Source organism: Lepisma saccharinum, chromosome 14 (genome assembly GCF_977018435.1).
Source record: "Lepisma saccharinum chromosome 14, izLepSacc3.1, whole genome shotgun sequence".
Lineage (NCBI taxonomy): Eukaryota > Metazoa > Arthropoda > Insecta > Zygentoma > Lepismatidae > Lepisma > Lepisma saccharinum.
In genome coordinates this window covers 21,717,018-21,735,893 of record NC_139242.1, presented here as the reverse complement: position 1 = coordinate 21,735,893, position 18,876 = coordinate 21,717,018, and positions in this window count along the sequence as shown.

The window sequence follows — 18,876 nt, the reverse complement described above, 5'->3', positions numbered from 1 at the left end:
GGCAAAACCCGCCTCAAATATCAAGATGAGGACAAATTGACTTGGGGATCATCTGACCCCTGTGCCCCCTCCTATTTCCATGAAATTTTTTCAGGTGTATAGAGAGGCCCTATGCCCCCTGTTTCTTTCTATGCCATATTTACGTAGTTTTGGCGTCAGATCCCCACTTCAATTTATCCTCATTTTGACATTTGAGGGGGGGGGGTGTTGCCCCCTAAAACCGTTTTTTAGCTGAAACACAAAACACGTATTTCTTCCTTTGGGCCCCTCTATACACCTGCCAAGTTTCATGGAAATCGGAGGGGGAGACTTAGATCTCCCTCGTATGTCTATTAATTAATTACAAATCGCGCACGCGCACACACACACTTTATATATATATGTGTATGTATGTATATATTATATATATATATATATATATATATATATATATATATATATATATATATATATATATATGTATATTAGCAGGTAACAATATGTTATAAACACATTCTTACTTTCCAAAGAAGCGCATGTGGGATGGCAAAACGGATCCGAATCCGAAAATTCCGATCCAGGAGAGAAAATCAGCAAGCGTAAATGAGTTCTGGATCGTAAAGAACCTTTTTATCTGTAAGGTATTTCAATTCCGTCCAGGAACCTTTTTCTGAATGAATTTAAATACGTTCAGGAACCTTTTTCTGAATGAATTTAAATACGGCCCAGAAACTTTTAACAGGATGAATTTAAATACGATCCGGGAACCTTTTTTCCGAACAAATTTAAATTCGGTCCAGGAACCTTTATTCCAGGATCAATTAAATACTGTCCAGGAACCTTCTTTCCGAATCAGTATAAATAGGGTCCAAGTTCCGTATTGAAATGAAAGAATACGCAACTTGGATCGAGTACGGTCCTGACGATAAACAAGGTAGAAATGGGCGAAACGCAAACGATGCAGTCCCGTTGTCCTTCTCTATGTAGCCCCATTCTCTCGCGCGCGTTCCTTCACTTGGTTTTAGCAGCACTACCCGTCTCTGTTGTGATATCTGCTGGGAACACAGCAACCTCACGTTACCTCATCGACGGCTCCTATTGGCTGCGGTTCCTGGATCGGATGCCGGAGCAACACGTGACTGGTTTGTTTGAACTCAATGTGACGCCACATTAATATAGTCCACTGCGTTATGTACAGTAACTCTTCGACAAGGGAATTTTTGAACCTGGATAACGAGAGAACAACAGCGTTTTGATTTATTCCCTGAGCTACGTTTTCAACAACCGCAGTGTGAAATGTAAAATGTAAAACGTACTGCCGGACATTTTTAGAAGACAACAGGACTGGGAGAGAAAATCAGCAAACGGAAATAATTTCCAGACAGTGTATAACCTTTTCATATTTAAAGCATTTCAATTCGGTCCAGGAACCTTTTTCCGGATCAATTTAAATACGGTCCAGGAACCTTTTTTCCAGAATGAATTTCAATTCGGTCCAGGAAACTTTTTTCAATGTAACAATACGAAACTTGGACCGAATTTAAATTGTGCGAGAAAAAGTTCCGGTATGATATAATCTTGAGTATAAATACAGTTTTTATGTATTAACTATCACATATTTGTACTTTCAGAAATGACTCTAATATTTTCTTGTAAGTCAAGAATGGCATTGAAAATCTATGGAATGATTATTAATCATAATTTCATTATACATATCACAAATTCTATTAATCGGGCAGCTCTTAAATTTTTTGTTTTTTGGAATTTTGGGGATGAAGATTTTTCTACAACGTAAATTATTTTTCCTTATATTAAACTGAAGTTGTCCAAGAAATAAACCATTATCTAATATGCCGTTTACTGTTTTGTACAGGAACAATTGATCTAACAATTTTCGCCTATTACTGAGAGTTTCGAAATTGTGTGTAGGACGTTGTCATTTGTGGTGGTTTATTATATATTTTTTAAAATATTAATATCTTAGAAACCTTTTTATAATTCTTTCCAGACTATTTTCATAAGATTTATAAAGAGGGGAAGATATAATAGATGCATACTCAATGTTACTTCTCACTATACTTTTATATATGGTTTTAATACAGTCAATAAATCTAAAGTTGTTCGTACTTCTTATAACAAAACCTAGCGTTTTATACGCGTTGTTGATCACATGTGAGACATGTTGTTTTAAAGTCAGATCAGAATCTAAATGGACACCAAGGTCTTTAACTATATCTGCCTGTGGAAGTACTTGACCATTAATAGAGTAAGTAGATTGAGAAGTAAACTGCATGAAACAACATTTGTTTATATTAAAACTAAGAGCGTTCACACAACTCCATTCATATAACACATCTAAGTCTGTTTGAAGTTTTAACGAATCCTCTCTGTTGTCAATTTGTTTGTGTAGTTTTATATCGTCTGGGTACATAAGACAGAGTTCTTAGCAAGAGACGGTAAATCATACACAAACAAGCTGAATAACAGGTGTCCAAAATTTGATCCTTGGGGAACACCTGAATTCACTACATACTCAGCAGATGTAGATTGTTTGTATGATACATATTGTTTCCTTCCTTGCAGATATGATATCATTAGATTAGGAAATTAATTGTTAAACCAAAACTTGATAATATACGCAAAAGAATGTCGTGGTTATTTTGTCAAAGGTTTTTGCTAAGTTAATATAAATTGTATGCACCATTGATCTGCAGTAAAGTGCATCGAAAACATTTTGCACAAAATTTACTAAATTTGTTGTGGTAGACCTACAGGGATAGAAACCATGTATGTGTATGTAACTTTTAACATGTTTAAATATTCTTGAATACAAGATTTGTTCCAAAACTTTTGCTGTGCACACATTATGGCTATTGACCTATAATTTTCTATTTTTGTATTTTCATTTGTTTTTAAAATAGGACAGACTCTTGTTAATTTCCATATCTTAAGAAAATTCTGAGTTTTTATTATTAAATTAAATATGAGACAGAGGTGTATTGAATACCTCCGCACAAGCTTTAATTATACACATAGGGAGGAATTCCGTCTGGCCCACTAGTCTTTTTTTGGTTTTAATTTTTTTCTATCGCATCCCAATATTCGTTTTCAGTATTACTATTATTTGAGAGTGGATTAGATACTTGTCAGGGACGCCGGAACCGGAATGGCATCATGCCTCCCACTCATCATCGAAGGGGGCAATATGGTCTACCCCCCCCCCCAGTCGCGCCATAAAAAATGGACTATTTTTTTCTGTTCACTTTTGGTTCTGAATAAAATATGAGAAAATATTTTTACATTCGTCAAATGAGCATGGGCTGAAGTTTCCGCTAACAGCAAGAACAAGAAAAGATGTACTTGACAGACAGATCGCTAAGCAGATTTGGAATGGCAGTTTCGTCTTTTCAAAACAAGTGCAAACGTGAATTGTCCCTCCTCGGAATTCCCTCTTCCTGTTTCCAGTTCCAGCAGGTTTTCTACAGATATCTACACTCACTCCTAACAATGCTCCTGGGGGGGGGGGGAAGGGAGACGTCGGTGCACTCAGATAGGAACGGTCTGCAGTTCCGAAATAGAATCAAGCCGACATATTCCCGCGAAACAGGTGTTGTGGAGGAACCAAATATCCTATGAAGAATTCCTGGCCTTCCTCCTGCTGTTGCATGTCCACAACCCTTTGTCCGGAAAGCTTTGTCCAGATGGGCGTTTCGGAAGATGATTAAGCTTTCCCTACTTTTCAGTTGAAGTTTGGTGTTGGTCAGGGTCAGTAGTCTGTTATCGGGTGCATCGGAAACTTGTGAATAACAATGAGTCCGTCGACCACCGCGTCATATCATTGTTAACATAAACATATCAAAAGTGTTTCTGAAAATGTGCATGCAGGGGAAGAGAGGAGACTTCTTTTTGGAGGTAAGCAGTAGAATAAAATTATTCTTGATCATTTACATAAGATGAAGCTATTGTGGAATGGTAAAGCCGCCAAAATTTAAAGCTTAACAACAAGGTGTTCGTTCTATTTCCAATGAAGCACATACATGATTCCTTCACGGAAAAATCTGTTAAATGTTCAACGCTAATTGCCCCTGTTTGAACGTATACATTTAAAACTGAACATTGATCGCACGGTAACACATCGCACCACATTTCGTCTCACGCTGGCTTTTCTTGGGGGGGGTGGGGGCGAGGGGGCAGAGCCGACCCAGCGAGAGGCAACTTGGGCACTCTCCCGAGGCCCAGCGCTACAGGGTGCCCCGTGCCAGATAATAATATTTGATTGTGCACAGTTTATTGTGGGTTTATATGTCTCTGGTTGTTCCAATAAAGCAACTAATCGGACTTTTCATAACTACATTGATTCTTTTGACACACTTAAAATATCCCAAATTATAGAAATTATATTTCGAACAAGTACTAAATGAAATTCGTGTTCAAACATTTCAATCAAAAATTGCTCATATGCACTATTAATTTAAATATAAAATCAGGACGTGGTAATATTAATTTACATGAAACAATGTAAATTCACCACAGCGCGTCACTCACATAGTTCTTGGTTTGTTCTGCATGCATATTGTTCTTACGTAATAGTAGAAAATTCCGATTGTATAGAACACTGTACTTCAGACTAGGAACAAAAATTTTCGATTTTTTTTAAACTTCTGAAAATATTTTGGTTACAGGCTCTGAGTATATTGTATGGCCCCACCTAGGGCCAGCCAGGGGAATTGGCGTAATATTTTATTTGTCTCCATTTCCAAGAATGATTTCGCTATTTTAAATTCTGAAAACAAAAATTGTTCTAAGGAGCATTAAGAATATTTTTAATGGCTTGTATGATATTTTAACTTGTTTTTTGTTATCATTTACTTACGATTCCGAGAATAACTTAACATTACAAAAACTGGCTGTTCACCGCTGATAGCGTAGTGGCTAATGCAGTCGTCTTATCATTAAAGGCGGCCCCCGTGGCGGAGTGGTTAGCACATTGCGCTACGAAGCCAGGGGTTCCGGGTTCGAATCCCGGTTTGGCCATGGATGTTTGTGAGTGTCGATTCATCAATTTTCATCATATCATCACTCATCCTCATCTTCGCAAATTAGCTAAAAGTGAAAAGTGGCACAAAAGGCGAAGTAAAATAAAGGAAATTAAACAAAAAAAATATCAATAAAGGGACAGGGTTCGATTCCTAGGGAGAGGGGACAATTTCAGTGCTTCGGACTTATGTATCCCGCTCTAAATATCATATAAAGTTGATTATAATTGACAATAGTAAGTGACATTCTTTAAAATTCATGACAGTTTTGAAAAGTTATCCCTAACGTCACATCTTTATAAAGTTAGATTAAACGCAACGATGATCGGAGAGGAGGAACTCCCCATTACGAGTGAGTAGGTGATGGGAGACGAGCGAGACTATTTTGAGGGTGGAGATTCCAATTTTACTTAGCCCATATTCCTACATATAATATGCAAATTTCTGTTTTACAGACAAAAGTTCACTACCAGGTTATTTACTACTGTAGTTTTCACTGTTGAAAAACCGACAAAAAAAGGGAGTGAAATGTTCCTGTCTATCAATTATTAAAGGTGCTACATCAGCACTAACCTTACAGAAATGATAACTGTAGAAAATGTGATAGGATGGCTGGTTATAGGTTTGAACCTGCGACCCCGAGATATTTTGTTTCCCGTTGCACATATACTAGTGTTACAACATGAAATGTTTACGAGATACAATGTCCCTTACATTGTTTTAATTAATTAGTTCACGGTCACCCAAACTACTGCGCGCGTTCCACATCTGGTTTGTCTTCGTTCATAATAAAAATTAATTATTACATTATGCAATATATTTAACGTAAGTATGGTGCAATATCCTGCAATCAATCGCTCAAATAGTTACTGGCTCTGCACATAAAAAGTTTGGGAGTCGGTGGATGCATAGTATACATGTGGGGGGGGGGGGGCACTCAACCCCTAATCCCTCGCAATGACGTATCCAGGTTGTGGGTCCAGGGTTCGGACCCCCCAAAATTCCTAAATTTTTTGGTGGATTCTGAAAATAACATCCACTAAGTTATTTAAAAAAAAAAACAGGAAAAAACTGTTTGATACAGTAAGTAAAGTTGATGTGTTATTTTTTTTAATAATACGAGTATATATGCAGAGGTGAAATACTAAAAAGAAATACATTGCATTATGTACAAAATATTAAGAAAAACTATTGTCAATGTGTGAAACTCGATTTCTAGAAAAACATGATTCACATCATGTTTTTGTTAAATTTCTTCAACCTTGTCAGTTAAGCAGAGCTGTCCAAGTGAACCATCCCAAGCAAGTGATCTTTTAGCCGCAGTTGAAAAGAGGACTTTCTTAATTGTACTCTATATCTGAGAAAAGTTTTTTCAATGTAACTGATGCGTTGTCAAAGCATGCTTCACTCTGGTCCTCCCCTCCACGCGGGAGTACGATGCACAGGACTCGCCGGTCTGCGTTGCCTTTGGTTCTACTGTACTTTTCCCATCAGGGCTCTGGCGCCTGGATCCGCAGCCAGTATCATCCTCTGTGGGGTTATGTGTTGTTCTTACGTGTGTACTGAGTGTGTCCTTAGCTTCAGCTTTAAGCAATGGTATGGAGATTCTAAGAAAGTTTTATCGGTGTTAGACTTGGTAGGGAACTCACTTCCGATGAACGTGTTGAAATCAGAACAGTATATTTTATGACCCCGCAAACCCGCGATGTAAAGGTTTCTCAAAAGGTTGGTTTCTATTCTCAGTCATTACGTTCTTCAAACTTTGTTCTAGCCATTGGGAATTTTCTATATTTAAATGATATGATTAACAAAAAAAGTCTTGAACAATTAAGAACTTTGATATATTAAGGAACACCTCTTCTAGATCGTAATTTGACCTCAATGAAGGTGGTATTGCCCTAATGTATACATACCATCACACAGTTTAGTAAGAATAAATGGAATTGAATACGTCAACAGAGCATCGATTGGCTGGTTAATGTACAAGGTGGCTCAAAAAGTCACTTAACACCCTCTGTACAAGACCACTGCAGCGCGCAACGTGAAAATGGTGATGACCAATCGTTATCAGGCCAAGGGGGAACCACATTTGATTTGATATATCATATCACCCCCTTCCCATTTAAAATTCTGAAGTTGAATTCAAGATGGCGGACATCAAGATGGCAGCCGACCGCGTGGGTGGCGTCAATATGATTCTCCCTTGGCCTGATAACGATTGGTCATCACCATTTCCACGTTGCGCGCTGCAGTGGCCTGGAGCGGAGAGGACGATGGGAGCAGCATCTATAATTTAATCTAAAATGTAATAAAAATTACATGAATATATGAAAATAAAATATATAATTATTAATATAATTTATATTAATTATATGTATATAATATATTTATATATATATATATACATATATGAAAAGAGATTTAGAAAGAAATGTTGGTGGATTTAAGAACTTGCCCCCCACCCCCCCCTGCACTCCGAAATAAGTTCCGACGTCCCTGATACTTGTAGTTTAACTTCCTCAGTTATTTCATATGCTCTTTGATAATCAGCATAAACAGATTCAAAGTAAGAAGAAAAGCTATTTACGATTTCATGATTCGTTTGTAATGTTGCATTACCGTACATCATACATTGGTTTGAAATCATACTTATACCCTTTTATTTTTTACATAATTTCAAAACAGTCTACTGTTATTCTTGATATTCTCCTCGGTTTCCCTTAGATACACGTTGTATGCTCTATTTATAAGTGTTTTTACTCTTTTACGAGTATCTTTATATTTTATTCCGCTATCATTATCTTATTCCATTCGTTTCCTGTATATCCATAATTTCTCGGGTAAACCAGGGAGGGTATTTACTGTTTGAGTGAATTCTCTTTGTTGGTACTGTAGAATTAAAAACAGAATTAACTTTAACATTAAAGTATTCTACAATGTCATTTACATTATTCATACTACTAATAGGTTCCCAATTTGTGTCTCGAAACAATTCATACATTCGTCGGAAATTTGCTTTCTCAAAATTTAACATTACAACTGGATTAGTTCTTGAAGTCTTTTTTGTTTTCGTATAATTCACACTTGCAATTAATGCCGGATGATGCAAATCTTCTTTTACAAGAGGTAATTCGTCCATATTGACTGTAACGCAATCCCATATATTAGTCAAAATCAGATCAAGTGTTCTATTGTTTTCATTTTTATGTTATTAATAGAATGCCAGTCATGAGACTCAAAAAAATATCTGAAGCTCTGTATGAAGGTCCTCCTGTCTGCAGATTATAACTTGAATCTACAATATATGGTAAATTGAAATCACCAATAATAATAATATTGTTACATTGTTCTCGAATAAGTTAAGAAATACATATAATCATCTACTGTTGAGGAAGGTGTGAAATACACAGCAATTATATAATATATCTTATTGTCTAAGGTCACTTTAACACAGATCAAGTCTAGATTATTACTTAATACAACATTGTCAGCTTTTATATTTTGTTTAATGGCAATTAATACTCCTCCACCTCTGTTATTACTTTGTTTGTCATGTCTAAATACCTTATATTTCTCAGTAAACAATTCAGTACTATATACACCGCTGTGTAACCATGTTTCTGTAGTGGCAATTATGTCATAGCTACACATGGAAATATTTAGATAAAATTCCTGAATTTTTGTTTTCAGGTCCCTCAAATTTTGATAATAAATTGTGAAATACTTTTGTAAAGCCATTCCAAATTATACTAAGTTATCAACATTTTCAATTGTTTTCAGAACAAAAATATCTCTATACATACATAATTAATGAACAATTTAAAAAGGATACAATAATGTTACACTCTTGGAAGTATAAAACATAATTAAGACAATCTGTATCAAGTTTAAAGATTCTTTATCCTTTCTGAAAAGTGTCCATTGTTGAAACATTTTTTAAAGTTTTAATTTGTAGCCTTAGGCATTCATCTATTTCGTACTCGTCTACATATTCTTATGAGTTTCAGCTCAGAATAACCTAACAAGATTATGTTGTGGTCTTCAGGCTAATTAGGCTCGGCGGTGAACGAGAAGAAGGGAGTCTTCAAAAGCAGAATGTAAAGTTTTATGACAAGACCTTAATATGCATTTCTCAAGACGCGATAAGGGAATCTTTGTTGGCAGGTTATTAAAGGTCTTTTTCGACAGTGTTGGAAGCCCCTTTGATGTTTTCTGCTTCGGAACGTGGTTAGCGTAAAGAGTGCAGCGTTGTCACGTTTTGTCCTGCTTCGAAAGTTTTCTAATTCTACTTTCTTTTCTTTCCTTTTTGTTTTGTCAGCATTCATGAAATCTTGGTAGTATCTTCTAAATATGATAATGAATGTATCTTGTTTATTGTTTGGCAACACTGACGTTGACTAATTTATTGATTTGGTTTATTTTACTTCGTCTTTCTTCCGCTTTTCAATAATTAGGACGAATTAAGTTTCTAATTATTTCAATACATACTATAATAGGTATTAAAAGTGCTGGTAGTACACCCTCTGGTACTAAGTGTGCTAATATATATATTTTGTATTATAAATTCATCCAAATAATGTAAAGGATAATCATATTGGTAAAGCTAGTCTTAAAGTAAACACTAAGTGGCTTGATTTAGTAAACACACATGGGAATAATACTATTGAATTATTAAATAAAATTATTGAAAATATAGGAAAATGAGGTGATGAAATGCCCAGGCCAGGATTCGAACCCAGGACCACTAACGTCGTGAGTAAATTTTGTACAAACTTCTTACATCTAGATCTTTTAATAATAATCAAGGCTTGACACCTCCATAATATCATCTCGTATAAAAATGGATGTATTTGTGCATGTATGTGTGTCTGTTCCGGCATAACTCTCGAACCAAACTTGGTACACGTATCACTTGCAATCTGGAAAGAAATACTGTGGGGGTAAGACACCCCTGACACCCTTAGGGGTGGGGGTGGGAAGGGGGTGACGTAAAAATAATCGAAAATGACCGATATTAGTGTGGAATCCGTAGTTCTCGGGGTCCAATGCCGTTCAACTGCATGACAGCTGTGGCACCCCTAGGGCTGTGGGTGGGAAGGGGTGACATGTAAAAATAATCGAAAACGACCGACATTAGTGTAGAATCCATAGTTTTTGGGGTCGCTCAGATGAATTATGACACTACGAATGCCGTTTAACTCCAAGTTCATCACCTATCGGCATAGGATATGATGGGGGTGAAAAATAAATTGTCAAAAATGACCTACATTAGTGTCGAATCCATAGTTTTCGGAGTCGCTAAATTCTTTGGTGAACCTACCCTTGAGTAAGCAACACTATAGTTAGAATTCATAATTTTCCTGTCCAATAGTAGATAGGGATAAATAAATACCCGGGCAACGCCGGCTAATCAGATAGTATTATTATAAAGTAACTATTTTTTTTTTCTAATTTTAAAAGATTTTGCTTGACTTAAAAGCGGGTAAAAGTTATATAAAATTTTGTAAATTGCAATGCATATCAGTATATTTAAAGGATTTGAAATGCGAAAAAGTAGTGGTATTAAATTTATTTTCCTAGTGCCAATAACCTTAAAGTTTGAAGGCATCTAATGTTCTCGATCAAAATTTAAAGTCTACTACTGTACCAAAATGAAAATGAGTCGTCTCAGAATTGGGAAGTCCCCGTTCAACGCTTTCCTCCTTACGATTGCCTCCTGCCTTATATTACAATAAGTCTTTCAGAACCTGGCAAAAATCAATGCAACACGTTTCGAGATCTGACAGTCATATTGATAATGCAGCAGGGCTCCTGTTGCAGGGGAACGTGGAGTGAGTCCTTAAGATGGCTGAGGGGGAACTCCGGAGCCGAGGTGAAATTATTTGCCTCCAAAACGCTTATGGGAGGAACGTGATGTTTCATGTTGAGGGCATCAGGTGTAAAATATAGCCCAGGAAACTAAGCCATTTGCTTGTGAATGTGGTGCACGAAGCAAATTGAAAGGATGGAGCATTTTCATGTTATATACGAAAGTGACATTGATATTTGCAGTCGAAGAACTTAATTTTTAAGTCAGTCGGGTATTTCAAGCAGGCACATGTATACGAAGCTGTTAGAAGTACAAACAAATTTGAGCAAGAATTTCCTTTAAAAGTAGAGACTTGGGCTAGAACCATGAAAGCACAGAATTGACTGAACTCTATGGGAACCTTTTCTTTAAATCGATAATATGATTGATATTTTTATTATTTAGTACAATTTTATTGTATTTTTCCTGACTTCCAGCAACTAAGAATAACACTAACGGTTTCAGAATTCGGGATTGATATATCGGCTCTAGGATTCGGCTTTCGCATATCGGTTCCAGGATACACCATTCGGATATAGGTTCCAAGATTCGCCATTCGGATAACGGTTCCAGGATTCGTCATTCGTATATCGGTTCCAGGATACGCCATTCGGATATAGATTCCAGGATTAGGCATTCGGATATCGGATCCAGAATTTGGCGTTCGGATATCTGATTAAGGATTCGACATTCGGATATAGGTTCCAGGATTGGGCATTCGGATATCGGATCCAGAATTCGGCGTTCGGATATCGGATTAAAGATTCGACATTCGGATATAGGTCCCAGGATTGGGCATTCGGATATCGGATCCAGAATTCGGCGTTCGGATATCAAATCCAGGATTTGGGATTCCGATTCGCCATTCATAATTTACATCCGTTGTGCAATACTAGAGCATTCTTCTCATCAACCATAAATGGAGCACAGTCGTTACGAATTAAAAGAAAGCGTTTAGTTTAGGCCAGAAACAGTTGACATATATCAATGTATGTAGATTGTGAGTGATTTACCTATTAATAAGTCTAATACAGGGTGTCCCACGAACGGCGCAACTGGGAATTAAGAGTGGCGTTACTTTGTAACCGAAACCTGTACATACATAAATCATACACCAAATGTTAGCCCTGTCCAAGTAAATATTTTTAAACATAGAAACAACAAACGGGGTGCAGTGTTGTTCATGCAGTGTTGCCAAATGTAAGTGAAAGTGTAAATTTATTTTTCCACAAAGCATGGAAAATTGCATGTCAAACATTCGTACGGAAATTTGTACGTCAATTTCCACCTTGGGTAGGTGGACTATTTCGCCATCTATAGTTCAGAGAAGAAAACCGATCGTTTTCACGTAAAGCCAATCCTGAAATGCCTCGTAAAGGCGTACCGGTCCAAATGGGTGTTTTAAAAATAATATGAGGTACAGTGGCAACACTGTTAATGTTTGAAGGCAACAAAAGGTGTGTTTAGTGATGGTCTATGACATGGAAATACTGGAAACAGGAAAAAAAGAAAATGAAAATTTAGTGATGGTCTATGACATGGAAATACTGGAAACAGGAAAAAAAGAAAATGAAAATTTTCTTTTTTTCCTGTTTCCAGTATTTCCATGTCATAGACCATCACTAAACACACCTTTTGTTGCCTTCAAACATCAACAGTGTTGCCACTGTACCTCATATTATTTTTAAAACACCCATTTGGACCGGTACGCCTTTACGAGGCATTTCAGGATTGGCTTTACGTGAAAACGATCGGTTTTCTTCTCTGAACTATAGATGGCGAAATAGTCCACCTACCCAAGGTGGAAATTGACGTACAAATTTCCGTACGAATGTTTGACATGCAATTTTCCATGCTTTGTGGAAAAATAAATTTACACTTTTACTTACATTTGGCAACACTGCATGAACAACACTGCACCCCGCTTGTTGTTTCTATGTTTAAAAATATTTACTTGGACAGGGCTAACATTTGGTGTATGATTTATGTATGTACAGGTTTCGGTTACAAAGTAACGCCACTCTTAATTCCCAGTTGCGCCGTTCGTGGGACACCCTGTAGAAGTAACTGAACAATATCCAAACTTTAACCACCAGCCATAAATTAACAAAGGAAAGTTCGAATTGAAACGTCACCCCTTAGATTTTGACCATTTTGGGGGATCACTTTGCGATGGTGTAGAAACTATGATGGATTACAAAAATCCAAGGATCCTGACGAAAGATCAAGAGAACGTAAACGGGTTTTGAAATACACATATACGAACACCCACATAAGAAAAATCTATACATCTCTGTGGCTGAAGGTCTCCGGTTTGAGTCCCATCATAGGCATTGATGTTTCTTCGCGAATGTCCCTGAATCAAATTCATCTAATCAACTTTCATTCTGATCGTCGCGATTAGCACAAAATTGAAAGGCAAAGCGAGGTTAAATAACAAGAATTGAACGACAAAATTCATTTGCTGGCGTAGCCGTTTACTAGTGAGCTTTACTTGTTGAGTGCACAGAATTCAATTGCATCGCACAAAATTGTAATTCCGAAACAGCTAGAATCCACACAGAGAGAAAATTTCCTCCAGGCACCGAAAGTTTTTCAGCGCTCCGCTTTCCCAGGCAAATACCAAAATGTAAACTTTCAGTTTCCACCTCGTTCAGAGCCTCAAAAGTTGTCAACATGCAAAGTTCGTCTTGCTAAAACACAAGATAGCTCTATGAGGATTTGAAGGAGATGTGCCAATGTAGGAAATCTATACACTTTTTTGCATACCTGAATTAAACATTCCATTATACATGATACCGGGAGCATAATAATAGTAATATAATAATAATAATTCGAATTTGTTAGTGTTTGTTTGTTTTTAAAACAAACCCTTGCTTGTGATGAAACTAACACAATGTAAATTAAGAAAAATCTGTCATAGGTAAACATAAAGGGTAGAAATTTGTAATGCTGTATATATGCCATAAATAACAATCGCAAAGATAGTAGTGAAAGAGGAAAGTTATGAAAATTCTCTACTAGAAGAAATGGAGAAACAGTAGTAAATAGGTACTCACCGATAAACTGGTAATAAACCTTCATTGGCTGCAAGAAACAGTTCTAACAAATGCGCCGTGTCCTAATTAGCTCTGCAAATAAATGAAAGTGTAAGATTTCAAAAGCAACGAGCAAAATATTATTCGGTATGGATAAATTATCATTAGTATTTTGTGTGTATTTATGTTTTCAGACATTTTTAATACTAGTTTTATGCTCAGATTGGATACTTGTGGTTATACTTGCAGTTTAAACTGGAAACAGACACTATGCAATGTGGCTCCACCGGGAACTAAACCTAGGACCACTTGATTACAAGACGACAGTTTTAATCTATACCGTGCAGTTGCTCTACTTCAAGACCATTGACTTGCAAATTAAAAATACGTAACATGACAGAAAAATAAATTTCCATTTGTTGATCAAATCACTTTGTCAAGGAACAGCCATACACATATATTTCTATGACGCCATGAATATATTAGACTCCTCATCGTGTCATTAGATTGACACAAGTAAAGAAATATTCCAATAAGTTCGGAGTATACGTACTGTCTGCATTATGAAGCTCAAACCCACCTGTTTTGGACTGAAGACGCGGCCATCCGGAAAGCCTTCTCTCGTCCATTCACTCCGCTAGGAAACTTCCTAAGAAATATCTTGTCACCTTTTGGAATGCCTTCGCCTCAAAGGAAAGTCCCCTATACATGCTGACAAATATAAAAGTTCATGTCAGGGAACTTGTTAGCAAGAAATCTTATTGCCAGAGGAAGAAGCTGCCCTTAGATCTGGTTTCATTCAACCTCGTCTGGCAAACTTTCACGTCTCTTTCTGTAGTGGTACGACTGACTGGTCACGTGATAGGACTTTGCAGTGCCATCTGTAAAGAATGAGAATTCTAACGCTCTCTCACGAAGCTTGTAGAGTGGACTCCAGAAATTGTGTAGAAGGCTTGGTCTTTAAAAATCGCACGACAGAATAAAGGGAAAATTTCTAAAAACCTAATTAGAATAGAGACTAGAAACACTACATACATGGGAGGGGGTTAAAGAAAAGTTGAGTCCTTAGGTGTCATCGTAAGGGAAAATGTTTTTAAGAATGAAAGAAAGAAAGTGAAGAGATATAAAAGGAGCAATACAGAAGACAGGAGGGTAAAATGAGAAAAAAGGAGACAGAAACAGAAAACGAAAGACGGAATAGAAATAGACACAGAGAGAGACAAGGAAAGGACGAAGATAAATAAAAAGACAGAGAGAGAGAGAACGAAGGAAGGAAGAGAAATAAAGAATTCAGACAAAGAGAGAATGAAAAGAGGAAGATAAGTAAAGAGACAGAGACACAGAGAGAAAACGAAAGAAGAAAGAAATTAAGATTCCAAACAGAGAGAGAAAATGAAAGGAGGAGGAGAAATAAAGAGACAGAGAGAAAATGAAAGAGGAAGAGAAATAATGAGACAGAGAGAGTAAAAACGAAAGGAAAAATATAAATTAAGAATGCAGACAGAGAAACGGAGAAAGAAAATGAAAGAAGAAATAGAAATAAGAAATCCAGACAGAGAGAGAGAGAGAGAGAAAGGAAATAAAAGGAGGAAGAGAAATGAAGACGAGACGACACAGAATGAAAATAAGAGTGAGGAGAGAATAAGATGAGGAACTGAACAATGTAACAGAACATAAACAATAGTCCGCTTATATGTGTGTGAGTGAGAGAGACAGTAAAACAAAAAAGACAGCTGGTGGGGTAAAGGAGAAAGAGAATAAACACGCGAACAAACAGATTAAAACTGACAAAGCAAGAAGCAAAACTAGAATGTAGATACATACACAAGAAAAAGATACCTGGAAAGATGAAGGGAGAGCAAGTAGACAATTTCCCTTATTCCATTGAAGGGATCCAAGAAACATTCACCTATTCTTTTCATCGTTGAAATCTAAGTTGTATTTTTCCAGGCGTTTCTGCAAAGATGGAAATTTTTAGAAGAGAGACTTTAATTGGATCAATTATTTGACCTTGACTTTAGACAAGTTGCTCTGCAAATTGAACAAACCAATCTTTCGTTCATTTCGTGCATTCTTCCGTAATAATTAACAAGGGGTATTTCCACATCCACAGAATCAGAAAAATGAGATCTACGTAAACATTGATCTTTCTCCTTCCCTAACAACCAAGGTAGAGTGTACACGTTGCTAAGGATTTTTTTGTGTAGTTTGTTATTAAAACTTCTCCCGTGTGCACAAGCTGCTATCGAGAAGCTAATCAAAGGAAATTGTTAATTGTAAAATGCCAGTCGTAATCAACATTTAAATAGGAGGACCAAGATGTTCTGCTGCGATGTCACTTAACAGCCAACACACACACTCACACACACAAACACACACACACACAAGAACTCAAAATGCATAAAATCAATGTTGCTGCATTTTTGGTGCATTGATTGACGCATGTAAATCTGAAATTTTGTTTTTTAAATGATCTTGTCTGATCTTCTAAAATGATGCATTTTTTGTGAATCATAAGAAACAGAGGATGATAAAAATATAATATGATGCATTTATGTATTTTGATGCACAAAAGTGCATCATTAGCAGTTTATGAACTTTAATGTATTATAGAAGTCAATATACTGTATTTGGGGTGTAAGAGGTGACCCTTTAAAAATACACCCAAATGTCAACCTCACTTACACGTATTGATTGATTTAGTGTATTTTACTTCGCTTTTCTGCCACTTTTGACTAATCGCGAAGATATGGATGATTGAAAGGTCAATCACAAACATATAAGGACGACACAACACAAGTACTACAAAGGTTTTCTACTGGCCCTGAGTCCAGATGCCACATCCTCTCTAGTCGACACAATAGTCCAGGATGTACTACGTGGAAGGGAGGAAGGAATTCGGATGTCTTCGGAAAAGGTCAACTCTTACACTTCTCATTGCCAGTACACCTTGAAACTGCATTTTTGCGGACTAAAGAGAGTAGGGACATTGTCCCGGTTCTAAGCCCTCAATTGGGGCTCGAATCATCATTTGGGGCTCGTCGTAGCCTTTTATGATGTATATTTTGAGGGGTAGAGTTGGCAACACTGTGGGGGCACTGTAGCCTTTTATGAGGGGGGTTTATTGCTTTTTGTTTACATCTGGTAACACTGCCGTAGTTTGACAGTGTTGTTAACCTACTGGGTTTTTTTCACTGAGGCTCGAATCATCATTTGGGGCTCGTCGTAGCCTTTTATGATGTATATTTTGAGGGGTAGAGTTGGCAACACTGTGGGTTTACTGTAGCCTTTTATGAGGGGGGGTTTATTGCCCTCTGTTTACATCTGGCAACACTACCGTAGTTTGACAGTGTTGTTAACCTACTGGGTTTTTTTCACTGGGGCTCGAATCATCATTTGGGGCTCGTCGTAGCCTTTTATGATGTATATTTTGAGGGGTAGAGTTGGCAACACTGTGGGGGCACTGTAGCCTTTTATGAGGGGGTTTATTGTCTTCTGTTTACATCTGGCAACACTACCGTAGTTTGACAGTGTTGTTAACCTACTGGTTTTTTTTTCACTGTAAATTTTCATCAAAGGGCCTGAGGGGTCCATGTATTTTTTATGTCTGGCAATACTGTTGGGGGGGCATAGTGTTGGCGACACTGCGGGTTTACTGTAGCCTTTTATGAGGGGGGCCTATTGTCCTCTTTTTACATCTGGCAACACTATTGGATGTTTTGTTTGAGGCTCGAAATTATTTGAGGCTTGAATTATTATTTGATGCTCGTCGGTGTTGCGTACCCACTCTACAAAAATTCTACTATATGATCTTTCACTAGCTAAGCTAACCTACAAATAGGAGTTGGCAGCACTGACTTATAAACCCACTGGGTTCTCTTGACATGTTTTTTCATGATGTGTTGCTAGACTATTGAGCATCTTGGCGTATACAATGTATATATTTTGAGAGGGGGGTTATAGCTTTTTTTGCTGTACGAATACTGGAAGCTTGACAGTGACAACCAACAGAGTAGGTAAACCTACATCCAGGAACTGGCAACACTAGTTTCTGACAGTGAATTTGAAATAAAATATTAAACAAAATACATGAGTAAGCACTGTGATTACAAATAGTACCAGTGTTGTGCCCCTAACTCCAACTGGACAACTGGGGAAAATAATTGTACAACAATTTGTACCTAATTGTACAATACTTGTACCTAATTGTACAACATATACACAGACATAAAAGAGAGAGCCTTCCCGTAACTTACTTCATGTAAAATTTATATGATTTTACAACTGTGAAAAGAAAGCATATGTGTTCTGTATGCACATATTCATTCTTATTTTTCGAAGTTGAATGAAAACACGTGTTTTTACGCTCTCGTAATACTGACCTTGCTCTACTGATTTTAAATTGCTTCCATCCGCTTTTTTTTCTGTGTTATTTCCGCATGCACGCAACATTCGCTTTCAATAGACAGAAGGAGTGTTAGTTTAGCAGGTTTTGAGTTTACAATTTATTAAATTAAACAATAATTTATTAAATTAAACAATAATTTATGTAAGAATATACTTGTACTTACCGAACACAAAATAATAAAAAGCACATGTGAATGTTTGCGTGTGTTTATGTTATATGACGACTGAGTAAAAAAATAATGTTGACTCCCCGAAAGATAAAAGTTCCCGGTTCGACATCAGATGCATGCAAATTTTATGTTTTGCTCTCCAAAATCTTGATTTTTATGTTTGTGCTATTTGTCATACAGCAGAGGAGAAGAGGGGAGAGGAGAGGGGAGGGGGTACTATTAGCGCCATCTATTAGCAAACAATAGAAATAAAAAGTAGGGTCAAACTTTTTCAACACCCAAACATTTTAAACGTCCTCGTTTAGTAATACGATCAGCAGAAGACGTTTAAAAGAGTACTCTTAGTCGACGAAGCTAATTGCTAGGGCCCTTATATTGCTAAAATATTCTTTAATTTG